General features: G+C 44.3%; 1 long non-coding RNA gene across 1 annotated transcript in view; it reads left to right on the top strand.

Annotated features, from left to right (window-relative positions):
• LOC128347173 (uncharacterized) overlaps positions 1 to 18,669 on the top strand; it is a 50,708-nt gene that overhangs the window by 19,024 nt on the left and 13,015 nt on the right. The window contains exon 2 of the long non-coding RNA XR_008317417.1: positions 426 to 688. This is a non-coding gene — a long non-coding RNA (uncharacterized LOC128347173). The remainder of the gene's footprint in view (positions 1 to 425; positions 689 to 18,669) is intronic.

Consider the following 18,669-nt stretch of genomic DNA (forward strand, 5'->3'; position numbering starts at 1 on the left):
GTTGTTTTAGTGATGGTGGGATAGGAATGTTTTAAATAAATAGATGCTGCTGTTTAAAAACTTCAAGCCTTTGTCCATTTTAAAAAAGAGCTGGTGAAAGAGATGGGTAGAGAGAAGTCACCACCATGTCTCTAGGAAAGAGCTGCTGAGCTACCCTACTGGCCTAGGTGGCATGACAAGTATCTAAAAGCTTTAGTAACTTTAGGCCTTGCTATACACTGATTTTTTTTTTTTTAAATGAAAGATGTTAGGAAGACCAGCATCTACAACTCAAAGTGAGATTTTTCTTAGTTCATCATTGTTTTGTGGCAGTGGGGATCCTAAGGTATCTTGGTGGTTATTGTGCATTTTGTATTTTATATGATATAGTATGCTATTTAACTTTTGTCTTAGACATGAAGTTGGAACACTTTCTCTTTTGGCAGTTGGCATCATCTGGACAGGATTGAGATGCTCATTGAGCCCTCATGGAACTGAATGGAGATATGTGTCCATATCAGCCTGTTGATGAGGATGGAGATATGTGTCCATATCTGGGGCTACAACCTGTGTGCACTGGACCAAAGTGTGCAGATTTATGCAGGCCCAAAATATGACTGCTTCTGCACGTGCTACCAGCAACAAGAATTTGGTGAAAGCAGCGACTGCCACAGTAAGGTTAGCTGTGAAATCAGCCTGAAAGTGAAAGGTTGGTTTTCTCCAGTGAATGCAACCTCTTGTGTGGTCCTGGACTGGTAGACCTCCAAAATGCTCCTAATGAGCAATGTGCATTTTATTTCAGTATTTTGCCCCTGCCCTTGCTATTGCCATTCCTTTCTGTATTCTTGGCTCAGCTTAACAAGCTTGAACATATCTTTATTCTTCCATTCCCTTGAAGCAGTCTAGTGCTGACTTTGCCCTCTGAGTAATTCATTTTACACTGTATTACTTGCTCTTGGGAAAGATGAGTACCATTGCTACCATATGCCTAGCTACCTGCCATCAGATTCGCTTCCAAATTCAAGGACTCTGGAGGCTTCTCTTTCTTGTTTTCTCTTTTTACAAAGAGCAAGTTAAACTCCTCCTCACCTCATGCCAGGAAGACATGAGCTCCTGCAGAGAAGTGTTACATAAATTCTATTTCGGCTTGGTCTTTTATCACATTATCCAAATGTGTATGCTAATCTCTGGAGAACAGCTGCAGCATGTTATTACTGTGATAATGAATATAGTACAATCCTTTAAATTCAGCACAACTTGATATTGTTTCAAAACTCCCCTCTATAATAGACTTACCTGAGGCAATACTGTAGTGAATTGGAGGCAAATGACTGTGCATACCTGTGATGAACCTGGCCTGCTTGACATGGGTGCTGCCAATGCCAAAGCACCATCTTGGGAACTTTAATTGTTTATTTATCTCTAATTATAGTTGTATGCTGCTCCAAACTTCCATCTCTGGGTGGCTTATATCAAAACGTATTAAAACAGGAATTAAAACCTTGAAACAATTTACCACGTACACAGCTCTGGGCTCCTCAAAAGAAAAGCAGGATAAAAATATAAAATAAATAATAGTCAAAAACTTTGGTGAACAAATATGTCTTTAGAAACTTTTTTAAAAAGTTCTCAGAGATGGGGAGGCTCTTATTTCAACAAGGAGTGCATTCCAGAGTCTTGGGGAGGCAACCAAGAAGGCCCGTTGCTGTGTAGCCGCTGGAAGAGTTGGTGGCGACTGCAAACAAAGCACCCTGGATGATCTCAATGGGTGATGAGGCTCATAGTGAAGAAGACATTCTCTTAAATACTCTGGGCCTAAGCTGTTCTAAGCCACATTAAGTGGCGCAGCAGGGAAATGCTTGACTAACAAGCAGAAGGTTGCCAGTTTGAATCCCCACTGATACTAAAGTGGGCAACAGCGATATAGGAAGATGCTGAAAGGCATCATCTCATGCTGTACGGGAGGAGGCAATGGTAAATCCCTCCTGTATTCTACCAAAGAAAACCACAGGGCTCTGTGGGTGCCAGGAGTCGAAATTGACTTGACAGCACACTTTACCTTTCTTTAAGCTGTTCTAACTTGCAAAGCCATCAGTCTCAAATTATTATGCATATATGTTGTCTTTCCTTTGTTTACTCACAAGCCTCCTGGGATTCTCAATTTAAATCTTAATTAAGTTTTTGTTCCCTAGCAGAGGTGCAATTACTCAGCTCCAGTGCAGGATGTCATTCATGTTTTGTCCAGTTCTGGTTGGCCCAGGGCCCTGGAGGTGCAGACAAGATATCTTGTCATCATGAATGCATGACTTAGGTTTAAAAAGAAGTGGGACTAGTAGATCTTTTTCTTTGTGCTGAATTCTACCTGGTGCATACATAAGGAACACTTGACTTAACTGGATTTGCAAGGGGTAGCATAGAAGACATAAATCAGTGCCATTTGGATCTTTTGAAAAGGCTTGAACAAAGGATTTCAAGAACTTCTGAGCCCTGCTTGGTAATTCTGTTTCAACCAAGCAGTGAAGAATGGCATTCGACTAAATAGGCCTGTATTTTGTCATGTATGTTCTATGTCTTTCCGCCTCTTCTGTGTCAGAATAACAATTTGTACCCATGCTTCATGCCAGGAATTTCCTTGATTGTTTCATGTGCAGATTAGGAAGAGGAATGCAGAAATTTGGTCAGGACAGATGGTGATGTTGTTCCTGTTACTTACGTATGTATGTTTGCTCCATCTAAATGGCCCTTGACAACTTGATGGTGGTGGCTGTTGAGAAATACTATTGCGAGCAGCTTAAACGGCTAAAAGGGTTTGGACTGAGTGGTTACCCTGGTGCACTAACCCTGGAGAGTTGATTTTTTTTATTTTTTAAGAAAAAGGCTAAAGCCCATTAAAGGTAAGATAAAGTTGTGCTGTCGAGTCGGTGTTGACTCCTGACAACTACAGAGCCATGTGGTTTTCTTTGGTAGACTACAGGAGGGGTTTACCATTGCCTCCTCTTATACATTGTGAGATGATGCCTTTCAGCACCTTCCTACATCACTGCTGCCCAATATAGGTGTGTCCCATATTCTGGGAAACATACCAGTGGGGATTCGAACCAGCAACCTCTTGCTTGCTAGGGAAGTTATTTCTTCGCTGCGCCATTGTACTCTAATACATAAAGTATACAATGTATGACCAATAAGAGGAACAGGCATTTGGAATTAGACATGTATTTCTTGAAAAGGGCAGAGTTAAATCTATAATCAAATTTGTAGACTGCCCCAAACTTCCATTTCTGGGCAAGAAGAGTTGCGAGCAAAATCATCAATATTTTAATTCCTGTTTGTATGGGGGTGAAAAAAGAGATGGCAATCATTATTCAGTTTTACTTGTTGCTTTGTTTCTACTTGTTGCTTTGTCTAGTCATTCTTTCAGTTGTTTGTCTCAGGCAAGGTTATTTTTGCTGCCACATCTTGACAATATAACTGAAATCCATGTAATTAGCCCCTACAGATTAATTGGAATTGAGGATCGGTCCTTTTTGGACCTATTCCTCACGTTTCCTGTTTGAATTGACAATTAGCACTAAACACTTTAGTTTTAGTTTCCCTTCTGTCACGCACTGATGGTTTTCCATTGATTGAATGTCATTGATCATCTTGCTTCTGCCTTGATATTTACCTGGTGCTTGCTTGGACACAGGCATCGCACTATAGGCCTACTTAGGTACTTTATCTTTCTGGTTGTGTTCATGTTCATAAACCTCTGGTTGTTCCTCTGTCATGTTCATAAACCTCTGTTTGTGTTCATGTTCATAAACCTCAGACAGCAAAGGGACACTGGTGAGGACATCTGATGTTGAATGGTGGGGTTCCTATGGTGGTCCTTAGCTGTACATTTCATCATGCTTTTTGGCTGTGCTGTTGGGATTTTATGATTTTATAGTTGAGTTTCTCCTAGGGTTTTTGTTTTATTTTGAAGGCTTTTGAAGAAGAAAGGCTTTTGAAGAAGAAAGAATTGATAAATATTATCAATTCCAAATAAGTGGATTACTTTATCTCAGAAGAAATTAGTAAGAAAATACCCCACATATTAACACTGGAGCTTTTCCGGGGGCTTCAGGCCCCCGAATCAGACTTTGAATTAGTATTTAGTCTGAATCCATCTGCTGCTTTAGATCTTCTTGGAGTTGTTCAGGACTCTATGCCAGGGCAGGTTTCAGTGCTTTGGTGGGCTTCTTAGGCCCTGGAGAGACTTACCTGGGTGACAGTGGTCTGGAGTGCTTTGTGGTGACTGTGCTAGAAAGCATCATCTTTTAATCAATGCAGTTCACCTGTCCCATCACTGATGGAATGGGTGTACTGCATTGTTGTTGAAGCAAAGATGGCAGCCTCTACAAAGCGCTCTGGGTTGCTGTTGCCATCTAGATAAGTCCCAGCTTGCCTCTCATTGCAGGAGCGTCTGGAGGGAGCCTATTAGTGAATGGGGAGAGCGACAAAAGAGACAGAGCATCTTGCTCAGGGGTAATATCTTCGGGCCCTCCCCATCTGCAAATGGAGCTGTCAGAATCCCCTGAGTCATGGAAAGAACCTCGGGGAGAAAGCTTCCACTCCTGTATTGAGAGGGCAGCAGTGGAGCAACTGTCAGTGAGAGTTTTGCTGCTGCTGTTGCTCCTCAAATATAGGCAATGGTCAGGGCCCAGAGTTCAACTCTGGGTCTTTGATAGCCCTTGGGCCTCTGGCCACTGTCCAGTATGGATGAGTCCTGACACTAGGCCAGGCTTGCACAACGTAAGGCCTGGGGACCAGATTCGGCCCGCAGTGACTTTACTGGCCCCCAGGTACCCTGCAGCAATACAGGAGCTGGAAACTGCCTTATAGTGCCATCCTGTGCATGCTTTCTCGGAAATATGCTTCATTCGGTGTGCCATGTAATTCCCATGTTACTCCCCTGTAAGCATGCCTAGCTTTGCAGCCTGAAAGCAAAAACAATTTAGGGAGAGGATAGGATTTGGCATTTGTTTGGGGCTGGCATGCACTCCAGGGGCCCGACTGAGTGAACAGGGACAGGACCTGTTCTCTGGCCACTATCCTTGGTTGAAACTATGGGTCCATTGACAGGGGAAATAGAGCCACACAAGTAACTAATAATATTTTTAATTTTAATGTAATAATGTGCCAAAAATTGACCTCAGCCCCTGCACGCCGAGTTGTGGATGGTTCCGGCCCACCAGGGCATTTGAGTTGTGCAACCCAGCACTAGGCCCTGCTCTCTTCTAAAAACAAATGAGGCTTTTCAGTTAACAAGTTGTACAGACTTTTCTTGCACTGTTTCTTTGCTTTGAAGTTTAAAATTGAGCCTCTGTCTCTCTGCTAGGTGAAAAAAAGCTCCTCCTTGTCTCAGCTAAGTAGGTGAATAAATTATTAGTCAGAAAGGAGTGTGCTCATAAGTTAATTATTTATCCTGTCTTTGCTGGAAAGTAGGGATGTGCACAAAACCAGTCTGGTGCTCCTTTTCTGGAGCGTTGAACCGTTTCTGTGGACCAGGGTCCGAGTCATAAGAGCAGCCCTGCTGGATCAGGCCCAAGGCCCATCTAGTCCAGCATCCTGTTTCACACAGTGGCCCACCAGATGCCACTGGAAGCCTACAGGCAGGAGTTGAGGGTGTGCCCTCTCTCCTGCCATTACTCCCCTGCAACTGGTACTCAGAGGCACCCTGTCCTTGAGGCTGGAGGTGGCCCACAGCCCTCCGACTAGTAGCTATTGATAGACCTCTCCTCCATGAAGTCATCCAAACCCCTCTTAAAGCCATCCAGGTTGTTGGCTGTCGCCACATCCTGTGGCAGAGAGTTCCACAAGTGGATCACGCGTTGTGTGAAAAAGTACTTCCGTTTGTTGGTCCTAGAACTCCTGGCAATCAATTTCATGGAGTGACCCCTGGTTCTAGTGTTGTGTGAGAGGGAAAAGAATCTCTCTCTTTCGTTTCAAACATGGAGGGGAGGAGTTCCCTTAAGAGTCAGGGAAGGCTGCCAACCTGCCAGCTTCCGCTCCATAGCTCTTCCCCCTCCGGTGCTCTCCTCAAAAGTGGGCACACGGGCCTGCAGCATCCCTCCCTGAGCCCCGGTTTGCATCGCCACACATGTGCGTTTGTGTGGCAACGCAGGGAGGGACGCTGCATTCCCACACGCCTGCTTTTGGGGAGAGCACCAGAGGGGGAAGAGCGGCGGGGTGGGATCTGGCAGGTAGGCAGCCTTGCCTGCCTCTTAAGGGAACCCCCCCCCCCCGCCCTCCCAGGAGTGCATGGAACCAGTTCCGTGCACATCCCTTCTGGAAAGACACTGGAAGAGTGTTAATGGGTTAATCTAGAGGAGAAAGGATTTGAAGGAACAAATAACCATCATGTTGGGTGGCTGGAGATGTAGAATTTTTATGCCCTGCTGAGGAAGGAACTGGTCTTGGAAGAAGGACAAAAAGCTTTTTATTCAAACCTTTTCAATTCAAATTTTAACAAACACTTACTCTAGAAATGGCAGTCATGGCTTCACAATTTACTTTGCTCCTTCCTATAAGAGGCCCATACTTTATAATCCTTTTCATAATGCAAGTACATATGTATTGGGAGGGGAGGGGGTGTGTTTTGAAACTTCTTGCTGTAGAATTACTATGAATCAGGTTTGATTACAATGAATTATATGCATTCGACTGCGAACAAAATAATTTTATATGCTCCTTCTTTCCCCTCTTGAATTATACGTGTATAAATGTTTACTCATGCTTCTTTCCAGAGCTTTTCATGCTTGGAGGCCTTGAAATATCTTATCATTGGATATGAACCACAGGTTCAGCTACACGCTGGAATGTTTGCATGTCCAGATATTTTCCCAGATCTTGCTTTTATCGGACATTAGAAATATCTGAGTTTTAAATATGAGGCCTGAACTACTGATGTCAGCCAGAAAGAAGATAGGGATATTGCTCTTCATGGGTTCGAAGATGCAGGGCTGGCCACAGCTGGAGACAGAATGCTAGACAAGATGGATCCTGAGTTTGGTCCAGCAGGGCACTTCTGATATTCTTTTTATGTGGAATGTACACCAGAAGCAGCCCACTCTTACCTGAACTACACCTGCAACAGGATTTTAATTATTATTAGTAATTATTATTAATTCAATTTCTATACCGCCCTTCCAAAAATGGCTCAGGGCGTCTAACCCTAATGCTCTCTCATCTATCAGGGTGCCTCTGCTAACAAGGGCAACTATACTGACTTGCTGGTAAGATGCTGGCACCTGCGACCTGATATGATTTTGACATGATGGAGCCGGATGTTGGCTGGTATACCTCCCCCCACCCGCCCCACATCCACAAAGGAGTAGACTGCTTCATAGTGCAATCATGCATATTGTAAGCATGCTTGACTGCTCCAGCAAAATAGGAGCCAAGATGCGTTGATCTCTTCACACTATGCGATTTCTGATTATGACAGCCCAAGTGTTGGCCATATACCTACTTCCAGTGACTGACAACTCCCCTGTGGCCTTGGTGAGCTCCGGAGATGCTTTCGGCTGTGCTTCTGCACTGGGAAGCTACCGTATTTTGCCATGCTGTTTTGTAGGGGAGAAATTGCTATATTGAGCTGACAAGTGTATGATGTCTACTCTGGTTTGATGTCTAATTTCATATGAAATTAGTAGCAGTTCAAGTTAGCTACTCTCCATTCGTAGCTGCTCAAGTTAGCGACTCTCCTACTAAATTGTGAGTGAGGGAAAAGGATTCTGTAGGGTGATTTTAGGCATCATAAGAACATAAGAACAGCCATGCTGGATCAGGCCGAAGGCCCATCTAGTCCAGGATCCTGTTCCACACAGTGACCCACCAGATGCCACTGGAAGCCTACAGGCAGTAGTTCAGGGCATGCCCTCTCTTCTGCTGTTAATCCCCTGCAACTAGTAGCCGATAATAGACTTCTCCTCCATGAAGTTATCCAAACCCCTCTAAAAGCCATCCAGGTTGTTGGCTGTCACCACATCTTGTGGCAGAGAATTCCACGTGGATTATGCATTGTGTGAAAAAGTACTTCTGTTTGTTGGTCCTAGATTTCCTGGCAATCAATTTCATGGGATGACCCCTATTTCTAGAGTTATGTGAGAAGGAGAATAATTTCTCTCTATCCAGTTTCTCCATACCATGCATTTTATAGAACTCTATCATGTCTTCCCACAGTCGTCTCTTTTCTAATAGGCCCAGGTGTTGTAGGCCCAGGTGTTGTAGCATTGCCTCATAAGAAAGGTGCTCTAGGCCCTTGATCATCTTGGTTGCCCTCTTCTGCACCTTTTCCAGTTCTACAATGTCCTTTTTCAGATGTGGTGACCAGAATTGTACACAGTACTCCAGGTGTGGTCGCACCATAGTTTTGTATAAGGGTATTATAATATTAGCCGTTTTATTTTCAGTCCCCTTCCTAATGATCCCTAGCATGGAATTGGCCTTTTCCACAGCTGCCACACATTGAGTTGATACTTTCAATGAGCTGTCCACCAGGACCCCAATATCCGTCTCCTGGTCAGTCACCGACAGCTCAGATCCTATCAGCCTATATTTGGGGGTTTTCATCCTAATGTGCATTACTTTACACTTGCCAACACCCAGTTAGGAGAGATCCTTTTGGAGCTCCTCACAATCCGTTTTGGATTTCACTACCCAAAAGAGTTTGGTATCATCTGCAAATTTGGCCACCTTGCTGCTTACCCCACTTCTAGATAATTTATGAATAAATTAAAAAGCACCGGTCCCAGTACAGATCCCTGGGCGACCCCACTTCTTACTTCCCTCCATTGTGAAAACTCTCCATTTATACTTACCCTCTGTCCTTCAACCAGTTAGCAATCCACACATGTACTTGTCCCCTTATCCCATGACTGCTAAGTTTCCTCAGGAGTCTTTGATGAGGACATTGTTGAAAGCTTTTTGGAAGTCCAGGTATACTATGTCAACTGGATCACCTTTATCCACACACTTGTTGACCCTTGTAAAGAACTCCAAAAGGTTTGTGAGGCAAGATTTACCTTTGCAGAAGCCATGCTGGTTCACTCCCACAGGGCCTGTTTTTCTATGTGCTTTACAATTTTATCCTTGAGGATGCTTTCCATCAATTTGCCTGGAACGAATGTTAAACTAACCTGCCTGTAATTTCCTGGATTGCCCCTGGATCCCTTTTTGAAAATCGGTGTTACATTGGCTACTTTCCAGTCTTGTTATTCCCCTTGATTCATTTAGCTAGACCAGGGATTCTCAAACTTGGGTCCTCAGGTATAATTGGACTTCAACTCCCATAATCCCCAGCCTCAGTGGCCTTTGGTTGGGGATTATGGGAGTTGAAGTCCAATAACACCTGAGGACCCAAGTTTGAGAATCCCTGAGCTAGACAATGATCCAGCTGCCTCCCTGACAGGTTTCCTGCTTCTGATGTATTTAAAGAAGTTTTTGTTATTCCCCTTGATGCTTTTAGCTAAATGTTCCTCAAACTCTCTTTTTGCCTCCTTTATTGTCACCTTGCATTTCTTTTGCCAGAGTTTGTGTTCCTTTCTGTTCTCTTACATGAACCCGATTTACCCGTCGTCATCCCCTCCCAGATCTCCCAGCGTCTCCTGCCCTGCTGTTTCAGCCTCCAAATGAGCAGCCTCCTTTGCCTCCAAGGGATGTGAGTAATACTTCTGCAGGGAGCACTGAATCTTCTGATAGGTTTACTCCTCTCATGGAGTTTTGCCTAAGGCAATTTATTCAGAGGGAGTTGAAAACTATGACCCTCTGTACTTGTTCTCCCCCCCACCCCCATGCCCCAGTAAGCCTGTCTTTCTGTCCTCTTCTCCAGGTTCCAGTCCTACCAGCGGGTGTGGTGGTGGGGTCATTCCTGATAATGAACAAGGGCACTTTTTACCCAGACACCACAAACACAGACCCAACAAAAGACCTCTGCCTCTTCCTCCTCCTTCTTCCTCACAATAAGATCCCCTCCTCCTAAGAGACCTTCCTGTCCCCAGCCTACTCCTACTCCTTCAGTACTGAACCCAAACCTTCCTACCCCATCTCTCATACTGGTCATTCCCTTCATCTTTCCATCTCCTGTGATACCTCAAAAGCCTGCTTCAGAACCTCCCCCTTCAGGTCCCTCTCACTCTTCTTTGGAATCTGAAGAAGGGGAACTTTCTGAGGAAGAATCAGCCAGTCAAACGACCAATCCAATTCACCTATTTCCAGCAACAGAATTTGAGGTCTTGCTGACCAAAGTGAGGAGAGCCATTAAAGATGTCTCTCCCAGGGTGGTATCACAACAGACAGGTTTGGACCAGATAGTATTTCCTTCCTCCTCCTCCCCTACCTGTACTGTTCTCCCCCCCACCCACCCCCGTTCTAGAGACACTGTGATAGCAGAATGGAAGGTTCCCTTTGCAGCTAAGCCCATGGCTTTCTGCCCTAAACTCTATTCTCTTCCTGATGATGTTATGGCTAAGTTGGTATCTCCTGTTGTAGATGCACCCTTGGCCGAATTGGTTTCAGGGACACTCATGAATAAGGATGGGGACGAAAAATTGAAGATTCCCAAGGATAAGAAATGTGATTTTCTTCTTTACAATGTTCACAACGCTTCATCCTTGGTCGTTTGAACTGCTGCCTCTAATTCCGTTTTCGCTCGACCCTCTCTTCTATGGGCTAAGGAATTGGTTCAGCTTGTACCCCCTAAGAACAAGAGGCTTAGACAAGGCATCAATAAGTTAGCCAAGGCCACAGCCTTCATGGCCGATACAAGTTTGGATTGCATCTAACGCTCTTATAGATCCATTGCAGCCGGGGTGGCAGTTAGAGGGTGTCTTTGGTTGAAGGACTGGCGGGTTGATTCTAAATCCAAACTCAACCTCACTTCTTTTCCCTTCTCAGGAGTGAAACTGTTCAGGGAGTCTCTCAAGCTGGTTCTCGTGAAAACACAGGATAAGAAAAAGACCATGCCCTCCACCAGAAGAGATTTTCATAGACTGTTTAGAATTACGTCTAATAATTTTCACCCCTACAGGTCATTATCCAGAATAGCTTCCAATTCCTTCAGAGATAACAGATCATACAACTCCAATTTCAAAGCCTCCTGGTGCCCCCAGTGGCAACAGCAAAACTGAGGGAACCCCATAAACCAACCTTTCAGACACTCCAACACCCCTGCTTCTCAACATGAACACAAGCAATGACTCCTTGCTGGTCGGGGGCCAATTCCTAAGATTCTCAACAGTCTGGGAGCCCGCTACCTCAGATGCCTGGGTGCTGAAGACCATTTCTCAGGGCCCCCTTCTAGACTCCCTCCAAATTCCTTCATCCCAACCCCCACCTCCAAGAATCCGACAAAGAATAAGCAGATGTCTCTAGTGATTCAATACTTTTTATTCATTCATTCATTCATTCAATTTCTATACCACCATTCCAAAAATGGCTCAGGGCAGTTTACACAGAGAAATAACAAATAAAGAAGATGGACCCCTGTTCCGGAAGGGCTCACAATTTAAAAACAAAACATAAGATAGACACCAGCAACAGTCACTGGAGGTACTGTGCTGGGGGTGGATAGGGCCAGTTACTCTCCCCCTGCTAAATAAAGAGAATCACCACATTAAAAATGTGCCTCTTTGCCCAGTTAGCAGGGGTTACAACATCCACTGGAGAGATGCTATGCTAGGACTAAGAGGATAGTTACTCTATCTCCTCCTGCTAAATATATGTGTCAGGCCCTCAAATGGCTCAAACTAAGGTTGATCTGCCTAGCCCTGTTACACTTCCTTCCACTAATTCAGCATGAAAAGTTCATGTTCTCACAGACAATGTGACAGCGAAGTCTCACATTATGAATTAAGGGGGAACCAGATCCTGTGCTCTGGTGAAGGAGTCATCCCTTCTCTTATCCTGGGCAGAGGTTCATCTAGCCTCCCTCTCATCAGAACAAGAGGACAGAGAACCAGAGGGCAGACTAGCTGAGCTGGAAAAACATAGACCCAGCAGAATGGTCATTACACCCAGAGGTATTCAACCTGATGACTTCCAATCTAGGCCTCCCAAATGTGGACCTCTTCACCTCTCCAATAAATCATCAACCTCTGAGGTTCTTCACCAGGTTCCTGTCTCCCCTGGTGGAGGTGACAGATGCACTACTGTCCCTGTGGCCTCCAGGTCTCCTATACATGTTCCCACTGATGGCCAGCATAGCCAAAGTTCTTCAGAAAATCATTCGGGGAAAAGCAAACATCATCCTCATTGCCCCACACTGGCCCAGATGCCGTAGTTTTTAGTTCTGGTCACATTCTCCACCAGGGACCCCTGGCCTCTTCCTCCACATCTGGATCTTCTCTACGAAGGGCCCATACTTCACCCAGACCCAGAATAGCTCCAACTTTACACTTGGACATTGAATGCTCTGCCCTGAAAGACAGCGGATACCCTATCTTGGTACAGAATACAATCCTCGCATTGAGAAGACCATCACTAATCATATCTATCAGGCCACCTGGGCAGCCTTCTCAAGGTGGGCATGTAGAAAATGCTTTGTACCTACCTCAGCTGGAGTCCCAGAGGTTCTCTCCTCCCTGCAGGAAGGCTTAGACATTGGCCTTCGTCCTAATTCCCTACGCAGACAAGTTTCAGCCCTCTCTCTGATTTTGGACCTTAACCTCTAGGGCTCTTCCCTACTGCATCCTCACCTGAGATGTTTCCTCAAAGAGGTCAACAACTTGGCTCCCCCTCCTGTATACAGATACCCTTCCTGGGACCTCAACAAAGTCCTCAACACACTCACTCAGACTCCATTCGAACCCCTCCATTCAGTTCCCCTACAAGGTCCTTTTCCTCGTTGCCATTACATCTGCTCTCAGAGTATCTGAACTCAGGGATCTTTCAGCACGCAAAGAGCTCTGCACTTTTCAACAGGACACCATTATTCTCTGATTAGATCTGACCTTCTTTCCAAAGGTCAACACTCTTTCCACAGATCCCAGGATGTGGTCCTCCCTTCCTTTTGTCCCTCTCCTATCTATCCCAAGGAAATGTGTTGGCACACACTAGATGTTCACAGAGCACTACGAATTTACCTATGTCTTCCTAAAACCTTTCATCACTCTGATTTCCTATTTGTTTCCTTCCACCCCACTTTGTTGGGAAATAAAGTCTCCTAACCACTCTAGCCAAATTGATTAGAGCCACTATCATATTAGCCTACGAGTCATTCCACCTCCCCTTTCCAAAAGACATCACCACCCACTCCATACATTGTGTTAGCACCTCGGCCTCATTCTTGGTGAATGCTCCCCTCCAAGTCATATGTCAGGCAGCCACCTGGTCTTCAACTTCACTGTTAAGCACTACAAAGTCTCCTTGTTTTTCATCCCAGGCAGTTCTCGGCCGTACGGTTTTGCAACAGGTGGTTTAATACATCCGCTCTTTCCTCATGGTCTTCTGTTTTTTTCCGGCTTGGGCATGCCCCATTGATAAGGATAACCTCCAATAACTGTGGAAAAAGAAACATTGGTCTTATCTGTGAAGGGTTCTTTTTCGCAGTGTCTGAGGTCATCCAGCCCACCCACGGTTGTTTTTTCATTGTTTTTTCTTTGATTCTCTCAACAGTTTTGAGGCTGCCAGTTATGGGAGGTGGACGACTCCCAGGGTTCTCAGTATTCCCCTCCATGTCAAGCTTTTTCTTCTATGTTTTCTTCATTATTTGGGCTAATCCTCTTCTTAACTCCATTAGTTTTGTCTTTCTCTATACAGTCTCTAGAGCGTTGTTTTTCCTTGCTTGACAGTTCTGGAACTGGGGGTTGGCTGCCTTCTACCTAGCTACTGGATATGAGCTTCTTCTTTGAAAATCTACTTCCTGTCTTCCTGAAGCATGATTGGCACACAACCCATTGTTAAGGATGACCTCAGACACTGCAAAAAAGAACCCTTCACAAGTAAGACCAATGTTTCTTTCTCTGCACTTCCCTTTCTTCTTTGCCAGATTTCTGATTAGCTTTAATAAACTTCAGCTTTGCGTTTAGACATAGGAAGATTATTTCTGACTTTGCTCCTTTAGCATCGTTTTGTTTTCTCAGCCACTCACACGAGTCTATCCCTCATTGTTTCAGTCCCACTTCTCCAGAGCAGAATGCTGAGACTTTCTGATCTTTCTTCATTATGATGCATAAAATTCCAGCTGTGTTAACACTTTTTTTAAAAAACCCCTCTTTCTGCTTCTGTGTCCCAGCACCCTTTGGGAAAATATTTCTTACACCATTTCTACATATGTGTGTGTTTTGGGTTTTTTCCCTCTTGAACACCATTCCTTCTTTCCTTTACAGCTTCCTTCTCTGAATCCTCTTATGTGTAATCAAAAACATACTGTATGTAAGTAGAGGCCCAACAAAATATTTGCTCTGGCTCTTAAGCACCTTGTCGTGCCAATGAACTCGAAGAAAGTGGAATCTCAAGCTTGTAGTAAAGTGAACCTTTCCCGTAAGCCTTTAAAATTGGAATCTTGCTCACAAATGACACTAGGAGTGATTGTCTGCTTCAAACAGCATTTTTTAAGAACTTAAAAAGACAGATCTTGAATTTAAGCCATGATGAAACACAACTAATTTATAAGGCTGGCATTACCAATGCACCATTGAACATGGTAGCTATTGGAGCAGGAGGTACAAGATAAATCGCAAACAGTGCACACCTCTGAAATATTATAATTTGCAAAGCTGATTGTTTCAGTGAAAAGGAAAAGAACTCAAAAAATTACTGCCAACTTTACTCCATCTTTTCTTGTGCACTATCTGCAAACTAGCATCTCCTGTCTCCACTTGTCACTTTTCTCCCTCTTGACTATCTTGTAGGCCCCATTGTGTGTCTGCCTCTGGAGGGAGCTGGAGGTAGTGGGGTTCTGGATGCAGGCAAGCCATCTGAAACTGACTGCTAATGAGATTGAGGTAATAATGACAGGCTATGCAGTCTGGAGAGAGCAGGGAGCTTCCATCATAGATAGCTATTTCAGTACCAAACTTGTGTATTCTCTCAGTGACGTTCCTTGGGTTCATGAAAGCAGAACAGACCTTAAAGGCCAAGTTGAAGACAGATCATCCTGGAGAGAATCTCTCTATATGGTCGACACCAACTTGACAGCACTTAATCAATCAATATATAACTAATATATTATTCTTTTACAATCTTCATGCCATGGAACCAGAAAGAGATGAAAAGCAGTGAGAGAGCTGGGTGTCATCCATATACTTATGGCATCCCATTTTAGTATTTATGCAGAATCTTGCCCAGCAGCAACTTTGTATCCACAGGGTCATTGGTGAGGGCAAAATGGATTTCTGAAATGACTCCCTCTCCTCCACCCCGATGAGGTTTCCACAGAGCTGAATAACAACCACCTGGCACTTCTACAGTAGGAATGGATGAAAAGAACGCCATACACAGGAACTCCCAACATGTGTAGAAGGAGGACTATGCATAAGGGTATGTTGGTCTTCTTAAAAGACTAGTTCCTCTCTCTTCTTCCTACCTTGGCTGTTTGGCTAGGAGCCTGTGACACTGATTCAGGCCATGTTTGTGTTACCTGAATGCAGTATCTATCTCCCTTCCAAACAAATAATCAGCCTTGTCCATTTTGGGAGCACTTGTCGCCAGAGGTGCACGTAGGTAATCTTGGAGCCTGGACCTAAGCCTTTGGAGTCCCTCCCTTCCCCACTGCAAGTTAAGCATCATCCCCCTACACACACACACACACACAATTTTTAACACATGGGTTTCTGAGGGCACAAACAGCAATTTTGTACAAACTTCTTGTAGACTGCCCAGAGCCTTCAGATGGGGCAGTTTATAAATGTAATAAATAAATAAATTGAACTCACAAGAATGTAAGAATATAAAACTGGTATATTCATGCAAATATTTATTTATTTTATTATATTTATATGCCACCCCATACAAAAAAGACCCTGCTAATATGCATTAGCAGAAACATTTCAACACGCAACTTAACATATTCCCATCCCACATATCTCTTTCTCCACTCCCCTACCCCGTCTCCAAAGCACCTGGCACAGGTCGCAATCACACTTGGCCACCTGGTGCAGTGTGGGCCAGCAGTAACCACACCAGCTGGGACAGTCTAAGAAGGATTTGGGGGGCCCCAGGGTGTGTGGAGGCCCTGAACTTCGGCCCCAAAGTCCAGAAGTAAGAGCGCCACTGCTTGTTGCTCATGGAGAGAAGCAGTACCAGGAATTATGCCTCCCTCCCCCACCATCCTGCAAATAGATGTTTGGGTTGAATGGCAACAGTTTAATAATGTGTTTGCAGCCCTGATGCAGAAATGGGCACAACCACCTTGAGTCATATGCTTAGGCAGTATATAAATAAGTCAAGTAGATAAATTAAATAAAACACATACAACTCTAGGTATGGCATATGGGAGTTTGCTCCTTCTGCACATGAGACCCAATCCAGAAGGGTGATACACATGTGGAATACCTCTTCTGTATGCAGATTAGCCATGCTGAATCAGGGAACATGACTGCCCAACCTCACAACAGTGTGGTAACCATTGGGTAAACATGTATCCGCAGTGCAGGTTATTTGTTGGAGATGGAGTTCCAGTGCATCGACCTTTTGCATCAACTATCCCAATGACCACTAGGGGCACTGGGAGTAGAGATAGTGAGTGAGGGTCTCCTTAACTGTTCTACCTGTCTCTACTCTATGATCCCTGATCTGTCTCTTCTGCACTTCCTGTGCTGAGTCACAATCCTTCCTTTCTTCCTAGAGAGAAGATGGAAACATCTCTGCCCCTCCTTACCTATTCATTATGTAGTCCTTTAAATTAGGTTTAGGTCTTTCCTACCCAAGTGTATTTAACCAATAAATACTTAGTATTTAGTTCTACAAAGAACTCCATGTATTTTCTCTAAATAGCTGCAACAACTAAACCATCCTCTGCTACCTACTCTGTAACTGGAGTGTGCGCTCATTCCTTAGTGCCCTGCTGTTTTACCTACTGGGGGTTAAAATTAACAACCCCAACATTATTTCTAGTGCTGTGCAGACATTCCTTAGCCCCATTCAGACGTTATCAGGGGAGGCTGATACAGCCTCCGAAAATGAGGTGGAAGTCCTGTTTGGCATGTCAGTTGCTCTCCCCTGCCAGGTGGGTCCATCAAGCTTACAGTCTTCACCTGAACAGGTGCAGGCAGTAAGCATGAGGGTGGGCTCTTCCGTGATTGGGAGGCTTGGCTGCCGGAGCCTCCTGATTATGGAAGTGACAGCCATCATGCTTACAGCCTGCTTCTCTTCATATGAAGGTTGTAAGTGTGACTCGCCTGCCCAGGAGGGAAGAGTGAGTGATGTGTTGGGTGGGACTTCCACCTCATTTCTGAAAACTGTACATGAGTGTAAATGTCTGAATGGGAGTATTATGTGTGCAGTGAATATGAAGGAGAGGGATTTGGTTTCCACTTTCTGGCTCTGCCCCTGACCTCCATGCATTCAAGGGTCCTCTTTGCATAGAAGCCTGACATGGACCCTCCATTTTTTCCAAGAACTGTACAGATTACAGTGGAAGCCTATTAATATGTGGATGTATACATAATAGGCATCTGTGCAAATGGGATCTTTGAATGCATGAAGGTATGAGAACGGTGAGTTGATACGAGTCTGACCCTTTTGTACACCCACACAAATCTTATTTATTTATTTATTTATTTATTTATTTATTTCATACATTTATATCCCGCTCTTCATCCGAGGAGCTCAGAGTTATTTTTATCCCCACAACTACCCTATGAGGTAGGTTAGACTGAGAGATATATGACTGGCCCAGAGTCACCGAGTGAGTTTCATGATCTAATGGGGATTTGAACTCGGGTCTTCTCGGTCCTAGTCCAACACTCTAACCACTATGTCATGCTGGCTGTCTTCTATAATTATTACTGGAGATAGAATCAAGATAGATTCAGGGTGTCAGCATGGGGGCTGAGAGAGAAAGATGGTTGGAAAGAGGAATAGCTGCTGATCCTGTATAAACACTCATCCCATTTTTGCCTCTACTATACATGTTTTGCAAGTCTGTCTATATGCTTGATTAGAGGAAGGAGTGGGACAAAAGAAATATGTGTATTCACCACAGGGAACAGTGCCTCTCTCAAATCACTTTCAGCTCTCTGGAAAATTATCATCTGTCTCCAGCCCCAGACAGGTCTTAATATATTAAGGCAGAGCCTGGAAAGAGACTGTCTGTGTGAAACAACACACGCATCTCTGAGAATCAAGGGGGGGGGCGGATTTTTCATTTGGCATCAAGATCTACAGTGTGGGCTATTGTGGGGGGGATGCATTGTGTTCGCTTAACAGAAAAAATAAATCCTACTTTTTCCATTTGAAGGGGAGAAAAACATCCTCAAGATATGGATATGTGTTTTTTAAACTTCATAACTAATACATGCTGTTTCAGGCTTCCAGCCAATCTTTTGCATAAAAAGCTAGCCAGGGTTTTTGAAAGCAAAGCTGAGATGAGAAGGCCAAACTAATACATGCAAAAATATTTGGGGTGTGTGTGTATATATATATCCTGTCTTGTCTGAAACCCAGGAACAGATTATGATCATTTGTACAAAAGCATCTTTTCACTTGTGGCCAACATGAGGGAGGAGA

Source organism: Hemicordylus capensis, chromosome 2 (assembly GCF_027244095.1).
Source record: "Hemicordylus capensis ecotype Gifberg chromosome 2, rHemCap1.1.pri, whole genome shotgun sequence".
Lineage (NCBI taxonomy): Eukaryota > Metazoa > Chordata > Lepidosauria > Squamata > Cordylidae > Hemicordylus > Hemicordylus capensis.